This window comes from Adiantum capillus-veneris, chromosome 4 (assembly GCF_014529385.1).
Source record: "Adiantum capillus-veneris isolate H3 chromosome 4, ASM1452938v2, whole genome shotgun sequence".
Lineage (NCBI taxonomy): Eukaryota > Viridiplantae > Streptophyta > Polypodiopsida > Polypodiales > Pteridaceae > Adiantum > Adiantum capillus-veneris.
This window is the reverse complement of record NC_140934.1, coordinates 115,408,950-115,422,234: the sequence shown is the minus strand read 5'-3', so window position 1 is coordinate 115,422,234 and position 13,285 is coordinate 115,408,950. Positions and strand designations below refer to the sequence as shown.

Sequence of the window (13,285 nt, the reverse complement as noted above, 5' to 3'; positions counted from 1 at the left end):
TCTTCACTTTTACTAGGCATTTTGTGATTTGTCTTGGAGACGTCGAGACATACAAGGTACAAGAGAGACGGAGTTCTCCTTCGAGACGCGTTGGCATGCCCTTGGTGGTATTTCTTTCTTTATTTTGTTCGAAAAGTAGTTGCAACCGCTCTCCGTTCCTAGAGACCTTACACTTTAGCTTTGTTGTAACTCGCACATAGAGCACAAATAGCTACTGTTGATAGTCTAGCAAATTGCTGAAAGTAGTCTAACAAAAAAGAAAATTGACAAACATTACACTCAGTAGAATATGTGAGAGGCGGAGTTTTTGTCTGAGAGTTTCAGCCCCCAATAGATGTACTTGGCATTTTTGTTAACTTCGTATTTCTTTGGAAAGTCCATAACAAAACCGCTTAACTTGTTTCTTGAAAGTTATCTTTTTAAAGTAGGAAATAGGTAGAAACGTATCCCAAAATCTCTGACAATAGGTATCCAAAGTGTCATTCTTTTGTCATCTCAGATGATTCTAAGCGGTGATCATATCTTGTTCGTATTCCTATGTGATCCATGAAGAAGTGAAAACTCTTTTGAACTGCAACCACTTGGTTGGTGCTTCCTTGCGCACCAATAGGGTAGACCACCATGTCTGGGCATTTTAGAGTGCTTTGAGTAATGCCCTCTCGAAAAGGTGATGTCAAACTGCTGGATAAAAGCTAGGGATCTGTGGGAATCCCTAAAGCTTGAAAACGTCTCAAAGTTTAGAGCCTGCCCGCCTTAACATCCTTGGCCTTCTTGCCCTTACCTTCAAGATGGTCGTACAAGCTTGCTCGGTACATATATTTTCTCTTCTTCTTGTACATCGACTCATTGGAATCTGAACTATCACGATTGTGACTATGTTAACAACAATACATCTACTCCTAGTTGCAGATACGCAAAGTGTGTAAGGTGCAGCGGAATGAATGTTGTATTTTCTCAAGATTAGTGATCTTTATTGCTCAAGGTTCCTTTTAGTTCTTAGGGAAGGAGAAAGCCTTCCGTCTTATGGATAGTTCCATGATCACGAACAAAGTGAGTGGATATTGTGCGCCCAAGTGAATGAGACTGAGAGATAGAGAGAGAAGAGATACGACACCAAGAGGTTGTAAAACCCTCCTCCGAAGGCCCCACTCTCGTCGGCGAGAGTGGTCTAACTTTGATTGCACAAAGGTGTACGACGACGATGCATGGACTGATGCAAATGGGGGCTATGTCGATGACAACGATGATGACTTTATGGCTGATTTGGGTCCTCTTCTATCTGTTGTCCACAATGGGGGAAAATGCTGAGGTTCTAGATGGTCTTGGGGCTGATTCGTATGGCTGAATTTCTCTGTTTTGTCGAGGATCCTTGGCTGAATAAAAACGCTGAAATGATGCAAAGCTTGGCTGCGTTTTTATGGGCTGTTGTCGCATGCTAAAAACACCGATGATCTGTAAGTTAGGGCAGCGTTTTGATTGGCCGAATTTCCTGCTGTAGATACTGTCAATGCTGCGTTTTCAAGGGCTGAATCTGAAGGGGAAAAACGCTGAGTTTGCTGAGGGTCTGCAATCCCAAAACGCTGGGGTTTAGGGCTGAAATCGCTGAAGGTTTGCTAGTATGGCTAGCGTTAGTGAGAGGCTAAGACTGCTTCCAATAGGTGGTGGAAACGCTAGGCAAGAAGGGGACTTGGATGGCGATGGCTGGATGTGGGAAAAACGCCAAGGAAAGGGGGAGGTTGGCCTAGGGCTTGGAAACGCTAGGGGTGCTGAGGGGGGGGGTACTGCTGAGAAGTTGCCTGTTGAGTGGGAAGCTCTTGCTGCCTCTTTTGCCAGAAAGTGCTAACTTGGGTTTGCTTATATATTAACTTAGCAAAATTGCCCTACCTACTTTTATTGGGAAGTCACTTAAAAATAATAAGTGAAAAATGTCAAAAATAGGGAAAATAGGCTAAATGCACTGGAAAATTCCCCTAACTGATTCTAATGGATTCTGATGGGAATACTGATAATCATACTGTGTGCAACCAGAGGATATGCATCTATGCTAAGTGACTGGGCATGCACGGTCTACGAATAGACTCACAAAAGTGCAAGATCACTTCTAATCTAGACTGACTGAACCCTGTTATGCTGTAGCTTGTCCACGGACACATAGGGTTGGATGTGTCACGTGACAAAGCGCCATGCCAAGGAGGATCCATGCGCTTGGATGGTCACACCTCTTCGCCCAAGAGACGTGCCTCTACGCCAAAAGCCACACTCCTTCGATGACTGGTCACACCCCTTCGCTCTACGGGTGTGACTCTTCGCCCAATGGTTGCAGCTCTTCGCCGAAAGGATGTACCTTCACGTTTAAAGTCACGTCTCTTCACCATGAGACGTGTCTTTTCATTGTCTCTTCGTCTCCTATATAAGGAGCCTATTGTACTCAGTTTTCAACAGTTCAATCAATCAAACACAGAGTCTTCTAAGTCTTGTCTCGAGTACAGTTCAAGTTTCTTAAGTCTTAATCATGAGTTTAAGTACTTAATTAAGGATTAGTACCTAGAATCCTCACAGTCGTATCAGAGCAAAATTTTTTCCCGGGACCCTACGATTGTGAGCCTCTCACCCTTGACGCTACACTCTACCCCCCCTTCTCGGCGTTGTATGGAATTTGAAGAACGGTGGCCTACGCACACATCTCGACAGAGGTAACATAAATTACTTCTGTTCTCGTATAAAAAAAACATAATACAATCAACCAGAAGCAGCAGCATGGCTGTGTGCATACGTGATTCTCGTGCTGCTGCATGGGTACGAGCGGAAGTGTGTGCCTTTTCAAGTGATAAGGTGTACTTGTGAGTACCCCTTCGTGTGAGCACCCCTTGGCGGACTTCCTGCTCCGACAGGCTGAATTTTATGCGGGCTGCTTTGCACCTCTTCGCCGGTGTCTCTTCGTTGGTGACCCTCTGCATGCTACACCCAACCCAAAAGGCACCCTTCTCAAGGGGCATAATCAGCGCAGCCAGCCGACAATGGCAACCTTTCGTAAAAAATATGCTACGGAAGGCAATAAGCAGCGCTGCGTTAAATCTACTGCCCAGCCAGTGTTTTTAAAAAAAAGTCCAGTGCTGAAGTTATTACACATTGGCCACCCCTTAAAATTTTAAGGGAATTGGCCGGCCGTCCAATCATTTTAAGTGGGTACCCATTGGGTACCAAACATTTAAAAAAAAAAACACAAACTAAAAGACCAGTAGCGTAAAAGAACAGACGGTGCAACTTACGCATTCAACCCCTCCTCTCTCTCCCGCGTGGTGGAATTCCCCTTCTGGCGCTGGCAATTTGCTCGCATCGGCTTCATGCACGCGATGGATGGCGATTAATTCTGGATTCCCATGCCTTATCTCTCGTACATAGACGAGATTCCCGACGCAATTTTGCCGACGCACCCGCTCCCGACACCCAAGGTCATTATTATTTCGGATTCTTCAGAACCCGTCCCAGAACTTGTTCGTGACCCAGAACTTGCACTTGTTCGAGTTCCTTTTGAGACGTAACCATGCCAAATTCACAGGATGGAGGTAGTCAATCTGACCTTACTCTTATCAAGGAGTAGATGGCTACACTTTCCATACGCCTCGCATCACTTCACACTCGCTTGGATGAGATGCACACGGAAAACACTTCTTGAAGTCGACCTGTTGTTTCTCGAACTACTAATGCAGCATCTTCAACACCTTCTTCCGAAGCTTCAGTGGACGAACCAAACGAACCAGATCCAATTGAAGAGGTAGACAATCGCAAACTTCGATTACTTTATAAATTTTTTAATGCTGCACAGAAGAAGAAGCTTGATGTTAAATTGCCGGAACCGTATAATGGTCGCCGCGACAAGCGCGTGCTGGACCAATGGCTGTTCAAAATGGAGGTTTGCTTATCAAACACAGATTTGATCGAGAGTAAAAAAGTTGCACTTGCTAGTTCTCTGCTCAAGGACACAACATTTCTTTGGTGGCAACAACGGGTTGCTGATGGTAAACACACACCTTATTGGGATAAATTCCGGCATGCTATTTGCAATGCGTTCGAACCTGCCAATGCGGATTTTCATGCCCGGTCCTCTCTTCGCCGCCTGAGCCAGACAGGTTCCTTGGCCGCGTACATCACAAAGTTTCAAAGGCTAACTCTAGAGATAGAGACCCTTAGTTCCTTTGATAAACTTCACAGCTTTATCGACGGAGTCGAACCCAACCTGAAGGATGATGTGCACAAATACAACCCTACCACCTTGGATGCTGCAATTGCCTATGTGGAGCGTCTTGGCGATAATCGGCGCCCTACACGGAATTTTCTTCCTTGTGACAGATCTTCAAATAGCGCTCGCTTTTCACAGCGCGATCGCAGAGACAACTATAGCCAAAGTCAGCAACATCAGTCTTAGTTCAGACAGCAAGCAACGCAACCTTATTCAACTTCAAGGTTCTATTCTCAAGATCGACAATCTGAAAGTAGATCTTCTTCACATGCTCCTTCACTTGATCGTGGTAAAGGACGTGATTTTTCTCAAGATTGGCATTCCAATACTCAGCAAGGCTCTTCGTCAAATAGATCTTCGACTTCAAAGAAGAAAGGATTATTGTACAATTTGCAGTGGTGACCATAGATGGTATCAATGTCCAAAGAGACCAAATCCGTCTAATTCGAAAAGAAATTCCAACGCGGAAATATCATCAAATTTTGAACAACCAGACTCTGCTAAGGATAAAGGAAAATCTGTGGTCAAATACGATTCGTGTCTCAGAGTAGACGAGTATTCTTATGAAGCATGCTCAGTGCAATTCTTCAGTTTTGGAGCCTCTCTCAAAGCAAGTTTTGAGCCTTCTTGGAACTCTGAATGGTCGCTCCATCAATATTTTGGTGGACAGCGAATGCTCGAATAATTTCGTCAGCACTCACATAGTTCGACAGCTTGGCTTACGAACTCAGAAGACATCTCACTTATATGATGTGGAATTAGCAGATGGATCAATTTTGACTTGTGATCAGACAGTTCGACAATTGCAGTTCAAGATTCAAACTTATGTAGGTCAACTGGATTTTGAAGTCATGCCTTTATCTTATTACGACATGATTCTTGGTCAGCATTGGTTATCCAATATGATCCAGCAATTAGCTTTCGAGGACATATTATCAATTTGTTCAAAGATGGACGTGAATTGACTTTACACGGGCTTTCTCATGCGGAAAGAGTGATTCAAGCCTCACGTATACAAGTCAAACAACATGATACAGTGGATTATGAAGAGAATATGATTTCCGATACAGATGCAGATATTATTATTGATGAATTTTTGAATTCATTAACTTCTCCTGAATCAATTGATGAAAACAAAGATAAAGATATAGTTGCAGATTCTGAGTCTGAAGACGACTATGCTTTCTTTGATTCTTTACTGGATGATGATATGCCAATTGCACGTCGTGAAGTGACAGTTTTTGAAGATGATTATGAAGAATTTTGGGATTCATTATTGGAAGATTTTGAACCAGAAGGCTTACATTACACGAAGGATTTTGAAGATCAACCTCTTGTTGCAGTCAACCTGATTAAGCCAGATTCCTCTAGAAAGTCTTTGAACAATGCAATGATATGGGACTTGGCAGTCAAAGCAAAAAGATTTCGCAAGAAGAAAAGGTTCAAGACAAAGGTTTCCGATAACTCAAAGATTGAAGATTTTCGAAGATTTCACACCCCTTCGCCCAAGAGACGTGCCTCTTCGCCATAAGCCACACTCCTTTAACGACTGGTCATACCCCTTCGCTCTACGGGTGCGACTTTTCGCCCAATGGTTGTAGCTCTTCGTCGAAAGTATGTATCTTTACGTCTAAAGTCGCGTCTCTTCACCATGAGACGTGTCTTTTCATTTATGTCTCTTCGTCTCCTATATAAGGAGCCTATTGTACTCGGTTTTCAACAGTTCAATCAATCAAACACAGAGTCTTCTAAGTCTTGTCTCGAGTACAGTTCAAGTTTCTCAAGTCTTAATCATGAGTTTAAGTACTTAATTAAGGATTAGCACCTAGAATTCTCACATGAACTCTCCAAGGACGAGGAGTCCTCATCCAAACTGTCTGATTGCTTTCGAGACTTCTTGCGGGATCTACTCTTCTTTACCTTCTTCTTGCCTTTCTTGCTTTCTTCACTTCCTATTTTTTCTGCTCCCGTCACTGGAGTCAGAGGAAGAGGAACTCTTTGAACTGTCAGAAGAGGACGATGGTGTAATCATCGAAGCGAACACCCTTCTTCGGTTTGCTGGCCGCCTGAAAGATAGATTTGCGACCCGAGTAGCCGCAATCGACTCTTTTTCCGTGACTGCTTCTTGGTCTCCATGAGTTTGCTGACTCGTCGCTCTATAGCTTCGTCAAATTCATCTTGCGAGTCCACTTTTTGTCTAGATGTCGCCAGTGTAGGTTTCTTCTTTAGAGTCGACTTGAGAGGTGAGTGGATGGAAGCACGCCATCAAGAGTACACCACACCAGGTGGATGCTTCGTCGAAAATTTCGCGTACTAGGGATCTTTGGAGTACCGTATTATCTATCGAGTGTTGGAATTAGGGTTGCACGAAAACACACACAACTTAGAGAAGACGAAGGAAGCTCAAGGCACAAAATAGAGAGTGTTTTACTTAGTGCACAATGGAAAGATAGATAGCCCTAGAATGATGGGCGTATATACAATGCACGGGGGAAATAACCTCCTAGAGAGGGAAAAAATGCCCCGACGGTCCTAAGTGTGTTCACACACATCACTACCTCTGATTAGTGCCTCTCTTGTTGAGAGAGCTCACCTAGAGGTTAGTCAGAAATCTCCTCTTGAGGTCTTTGGCTTCGCTCTTGGTATGGACTCTCTCATCATGAAAGAGTGCCTTGATGTGTTGTTTACCGTTCAACAAGCTGCTTTCCGTAGGAAATTTCTCGTGTCTCCTCTTTTAAGATGTGATATGCTTTTGGACATTAGATGGTTTCGTGAGCATAACCCTCTCATTGATTGAGAGGCCAACACTCTCACATTAAATGCCAAGATTGACTCACCCATCATCATTCGTACTGAGGAAGGTCTGCATTCTTTGCCTCTCATTTCTCATGTGCAGGTAAAGCATGAATTACGACGAGGAGTATAAGCGGCATTCATCTATGCTGTTCCACTTTCCTAGAGCATTTAGGCTCCAGACAAGTATTCAGATTTGTTTACCAAGTTTAAGCATCTCTTTTTGCATGATGATCTTCCACCCCGTCTCCCACCCGAGCGGCCGGAGGACCATCGCATCGAGCTTATGGAGGGGGCCCAGCCTGTCAGTAAGGCTCCCTACCGTTTGAACAAGACACATGAGGAAGAGTTAGAACGACAACTCACGGAGTTGGTGTCTAGAGGTTTCGTACGTCTTAGTGTAAGTCCTTTAGCTGCTCCTATTTTGTTTGTTCACAAGAAGGATGGTTCGTCTTGTTTGTGTGTTGATTACAGGGTATTGAACAAGATGACTGTCAAGAATAAGTTTCTGATACCTCACATTGAGTATATCCTTGATAGGCTCAATGGGGCAAAGACATAGTAACAGGGAATGGCCATTTTCAGGTCCCCGTTCCCCGTTCCCATCCCAATTTCTCGTTCCGAATCTCCGTTCCGTGTTTCAAACGTGAGTATTCGAAACAGGGAATGGCATTTCATGCATGTTGCCGTTCCACGTTCCCCATTCCGATTTCCCGTTCCTGGTAACCATAGGCAACAGCAAGGTCGGTCTTAAGAGTGGATACCATCAGGTGCGGGTATTCAAAGGCGACATCTTCAAGACCGCTTTTCGCACCGAGCGAGGGCAATGGGAGTATGTTGTTATGCCTTTTGGATTGACAGGTGTCGTGGGTACATTTAATCGTCTCATTGTAGGTCGTTTTGGCGATATGGTCGATGTATGTGTGTTCATCTTTTTGGATGATATTCTCATTTTTTTTGCATCGTGGGAACAACATGAAAAGGATGTCGAAAGGGTACTAACCGGTTTGGATGATGTCAGTTGTACATTGCAGCTAAGAAGTGAATTTTTTCTTACTGAAGTCACTTATCTGGGTTATATCATTTTTGCAGAAGGCGTCAAGCCAGATTCCGCAAAGGTGGAACAGGTACGTAGTTGGGATTTGCCCAAAACTGCATATGTTATGCGTTCTTTTCTTGGTTTATGTCAAGCATATAGTTTGCACATAGAGAATTTTGCACGCATTGCCGCACCTATGACTGATGTTTTGAAAGGGGTAAAGACTCGCCGTCAGCGCGTAGACTTGCCCGAAGCAGCCATTGAGGCTTTTGTAGCTCTCAAGGCTGCGGTGATAGAAGCACCGTGTCTTATCCTTACCTCTTGGGATGACCCCTTTGAGGTATGGACGGATGCGAGCAATGTCGCCATAGGCGCTGTGCTTTAGCAGCATGGTCGTCCTGTAGCTTTTCTTAGTTAGAAACTCAATAGTGCGGAAAAGAACTATTCGGTTTATGGATGAAGAACTTTTGTCTGTCATTCACTCGCTTAAGCATTGGAAACACTTTCTTTGCTTCCCAAGGGCCAAGCAACTATCTCATTCGTGACGGTTTGTTGTATTTTCGTCAACGTTTATGTGTGTTGCCCTCTCTGAGGCCAACCATATTGCATGATGCAGACGATTCTCTCACGGGTGGGCACAGGGGAATGAACACCACTTTGGAAAAAATAGAAAGATTCTTTTATTGGCTAAAATGCGCAAAGATGTGTTTCGTTATGTCACATAGTGCACTATATGTCAAAAGATAAAAGCTCCTCGTGGTAAGCAGCAAGGCCTCTTGCTTTCGTTGCCTATTCTCGATGGACCTTTTCAAGATATTTCCATGGATTTTGTGACTAATCTTCCACCTAGTTTGCATTCAAGGAACACTCGATATTTGACAATTGTTGATTGTTTCAGCAAGTTTCGTATGTTGTTTTCTTGTAAAGCCACAGTTACTGCACAAGATGTAGCACGATTGTTCATACAACATCGGTATCCCCTTTGTGGTTTGCCAAAATCAATTGTTTCAGATAGGGATATAAGTTCACGTCCATTTTTTGGCACGCACTCTTTGAAAATTTGGCACTAAGTTGAATTTTTCATCGGCTTTTCATCCACAGTCAGATGGTCAAACAGAGATTTACAATCAGTTAGCTTTTGATGTTTTAAAGTCATATCTGCATGATCAGCAGTCTCATTGGGAGCTCTTTTTCCCATTGATTCAGGCTATTTTGAATGACTCTTTTTCCTCTGCCATTGGTTGAACTCCGTATGAGGCAGCTTTTGGCCGTGCGTTCCGGTCACTTTTGACTCACTCGGTCAATCAAATGCCTGTTGCCAATGCTGAAAGTCAGTCATTGGATGAGATTTTTGAGAGTGTGAAGCTTCGGGTAATTAAGGCTCAGGAATCTGAATCATGAAGCAACGTCTTAAGCAAGTTGGAAAGCAGTGTCCCAAGTTGTCTTTTCGAATGTATAATCCATTTCCAGTCATTAAAAAGATAAATGAGGTTTCAATGAAATTGCAATTGCCTAACTCATGGTCAATGCACAATGTTTTCCATGTTTCTTGGTTGAAAGTGTTTCAGGGAACGCCTCCAAAGGACATTTCGGAAGAAGAAGAACTGGATATCATAGATGAAGCTGAAGTCATGGAGCCGGAGCAAGTGTTGTTGCATCAGTTTCGACATGGTTCAAAGAAGTAATTGAGACAATACTTTTTGAAGTTCAAAGATCGCGGAACCCACGAAGCAGTGTGGGTAGATGAAGAGTTTTTCAAGGATTACCTAGAGTTGTTGGCAGACTAACCTAGAGTTGTTGACAGACTACAAGGAAGCCATGCAGCTCGGTACTAGTACCTCACTTTATAAAGGAGGGGATGTCACGTGACACATCCAACCTATGTGTCCGTGGACAAGCTACAGCATGGCAAGGGTTCAGTCAGTCCAGTCAGTCTAGCTTAGGAAGCGTTCTGGCACTTTTGTGAGTCTGTTCGCAGACCGTGCATGCACAGGCACTAAGAGTAGATGCACATCCTCTGGTTGCACACACCATGATCATCAACATTACCATCAGAATCCATCAGGAGCATTTTCCAGTGCACAGAACCTATTTTCCCTTTTTTTGACATTTTTCACTTATTATTTTAAGTGACTTTTGTTGGGAATTGGGTAGGGCAATTTTGTGAAAGTTATATATAAGCAAACCTTTGGCAGAAGAGCAAGGAGAACACAGACAAAAGTGCAGCAGGTTCCTCCCTCTCTCTCTCAAGCAAGATTTCCCCTCCCTAGGCTGGCGTTTTTCCACCAGGAAACATCAGCGTTTTCAGCCCCGTCTTTGGCGATTTCAGCATTGTGCATCAGCGATCCTTTCAGCCCTGCAACAGCGTTTCCAAGCAGGCCATAATCAGCGTTTTCAAGACCAGCAGGGCAACACCTATAGACAACATTATTCAGCGTTTTTTACAGCCATAATTAGCGTTTTCAGGCAGCAGCAAGCAGCGTTTTCAGCATCGATTAAGAGGGCAGCAAGTGGCGTTTTGAAGCAACAGAAAATTCTGTGAAAAGGACTCAGCAAGATCATCGTTTTCTATCAGCATCTTGTACAACAGAAGATACACATTCATGTCGTCGTCGTCATCGTCGTATCCGCTCATTGCATAGTAGCTTTCCAAGTTTGCATCAGTGTCTTGTACCAGATTGTGCAATCAATAGCATAGACCTCTCTCGCCATCGAGAGAGGGGCCTTCGGAGGAGGGTTTGACAACTCCCTGGTGTAGTATTCTCTTCTCTCTCTATCTCTCAGTCTCAGCACCTTCACGCACAGTGTCTATTCACTCTGTTTGTGATCACATGCACTCTCTCATTAAAGAACAACTGCCCGAAAAGAGGAGAAACGAAGCGGGAACAACACGTGCTATGTAGCACAAACCGTAGAAGACTGTAAGGGACTTGTTATGTAGAAAACGACATTGACAAAAAATCTGCACAAAATGACGAAATAGCCTGTGTAGTACTGCTTGTAGTGGAAACGGAGCCCGAAATGCCCGAATGATAAATTTGAGCAGACTATACTGTTTGAGTCTCCCGAAATTTTTGTTGACCTGCGAACGCTCGCCAAAGCTCACTGAAATCGGAGAAAGTGAGCAGGCGTATGCTGGAGTTGCTGGCGACTAAGCCCGGGAGGGCGCAACCTGCTCTGATACGAATTGTTGGACCCATTCAAAGGCAGGTGACAACTTACTTCTAGAACAGGAGCTCCCAGCAGGACCCGTAGACATGTCGGTTTTCAGCTTAAGGGACTCTCCTTGATAGAGCTACAGAGTTTAGTAGATCTGGATGGGGTCATACCTCTCTCAAATAGCTCCAGCGACATTTTTACCATCGCTGCATTCAGGTCATATTGAGAGGCATAGAGCAGCTCCTATGAGGTTTTTTACAAAGGAGGAGATTGACACCATGATGCAGTGGTCCGTGAGAGAGTTCATGTGAGGGTACTTACAGGGACAGCCCACCGAGGAGATCAGGCTTTTGTAGATAATCTACTAGCTGGTTGTAGTGGTTCACTTATTTGTTTACATTTAAGCATTTGTTACCCTATTCTAATTTTTTAAACTGGACGTTTGGACGATGATGTAATTTTCTGGTCTCATAGGTCTTTGAGGCCTTTTGCACACGTAAATAAACATTTTATTTCATCTCTCCCCCCCCCCCCCCCCCCCCCCCCCCCCCCAACACACACACACACACACACACATTTATTTAAAGGTATGTGCACACCTTCATGTATCTACAACAGAAAGGTTTTGATAGGTGATTGATATGTATGCTTATGTAAATGGAAGAATTATTTAATATTATCTATTTCTTCCATATTCTACGATAGAATATGTGCACACCTTCATGTATCTACAACAGAAAGGTTTTGATAGGTGATTGATATGTATGCTTATGTAAATGGAAGAATCATTTAATATTATCTATTTCTTCCGTGTATCTCTCACATACAATACATTCTCTCTCCATGTGCAGATGATAAAGCTTCTTGTAATGTAAAACTATGAAGAAGATCGAACTTGGAACCAGCTTATAGCGTCTGAAGCAAGAGTTGGGAAGTTTGTTTGTACATTGGAATTGTGTAAATACCAATTAGTAAGAAAGAATGAAGTCAATTAAGGAGCTACATCTCATGCCAGATTTGACAGATGTAATTTGTCCACATTGTGGCATCACCAAGCTGGCAAGGGGGGGTCAACACAATGACAGCATGATTTGAAGGCATTGGTTTAACTTGTGAGAATCTTGAGACGGGAGTGGTTTGGGTACGAATTTTTTTGGTTGTGTTTTTGTTCATACGGGTTTTTTCAGAGCTGATATTCTGATTGCACCCATTGAATTCAAAGCTAAATCGCTAAAAGAGATGCGATGGGGTGGGATTGAAAGTGACCTAGCGGGTAAGGTGGATGTGCGGGTGCATAAAGACCAAGGTATGACACCCAGTGGCATCTTTCAAATTTCAATTGTACCTCTAAAAAAAGGAAAATAAATGGAAATGAAAAGTCTTTTCTCCTTCCTAGTGTGGTGTCCATTAGTTACATTTGACAAAGGTCTCAAACCCACTAAATGGACTGTCCAATCGACTGACATGCACCGGAAAGGTCTTTTCATTTTATCACTCCACTGAAGGTGAGCTGCCTTGTGAAAACTTCTCTCTAGGTTTTGATGTATTATGAGAGGAATTTATGTGATAGTTAGAGGTTTGCAAAAGATAGTCAGCAGGAAAGCTAGGAAGTGAGGTACTTGCAATAATGAAGGTTGTGTGTATAAAAGTAGCTATTTTATATGCTTAAGCTATCTTCAATCTTACTTTTGACAGTTGTACTGGTTGTATCTCTCTTTAGATCATGACATTTTACATGCAATTGTCAGAAAAACCTTGAGTTTAGGAAAGAGTGCGACATCACTTTTTTCTCACCATATGTAAAATGACATGAACTTCAGGGTAGCATGAAGCTATTATTATTTCTGACAGTAAGTTGGTTATAATGCTTAGACAACATTCCAACTTTTCTATTCAGTAGTGCTTGTACTACTCTAATCTTTACTTCACAGCTCAATGGAAAGTGTTGTTTATGCTAAGTAAATGCATGAGAAGGCTGGATAGGTCTGCCCAAGCTCTCTATAAAGCTTGTAGTAAATGGCACGAGAAGAATTCACGGGAAGTAGCAGCAAATG

At 43.2% G+C, this 13,285-nt stretch overlaps 1 protein-coding gene across 3 annotated transcripts in view; it reads left to right on the top strand.

Annotated features, from left to right (window-relative positions):
• LOC147459849 (histone-lysine N-methyltransferase, H3 lysine-9 specific SUVH5-like) overlaps positions 1-12,626 on the top strand; it is a 50,319-nt gene extending 37,693 nt beyond the window's left edge. For all 3 annotated transcript variants that reach the window (XM_086511043.1, XM_086511042.1, XM_086511044.1), the window contains one exon: positions 12,083-12,626. The gene's annotated coding sequence lies outside the window, so the exon portion shown is untranslated. The remainder of the gene's footprint in view (positions 1-12,082) is intronic.
• Positions 12,627-13,285: the final 659 nt, after the last annotated feature.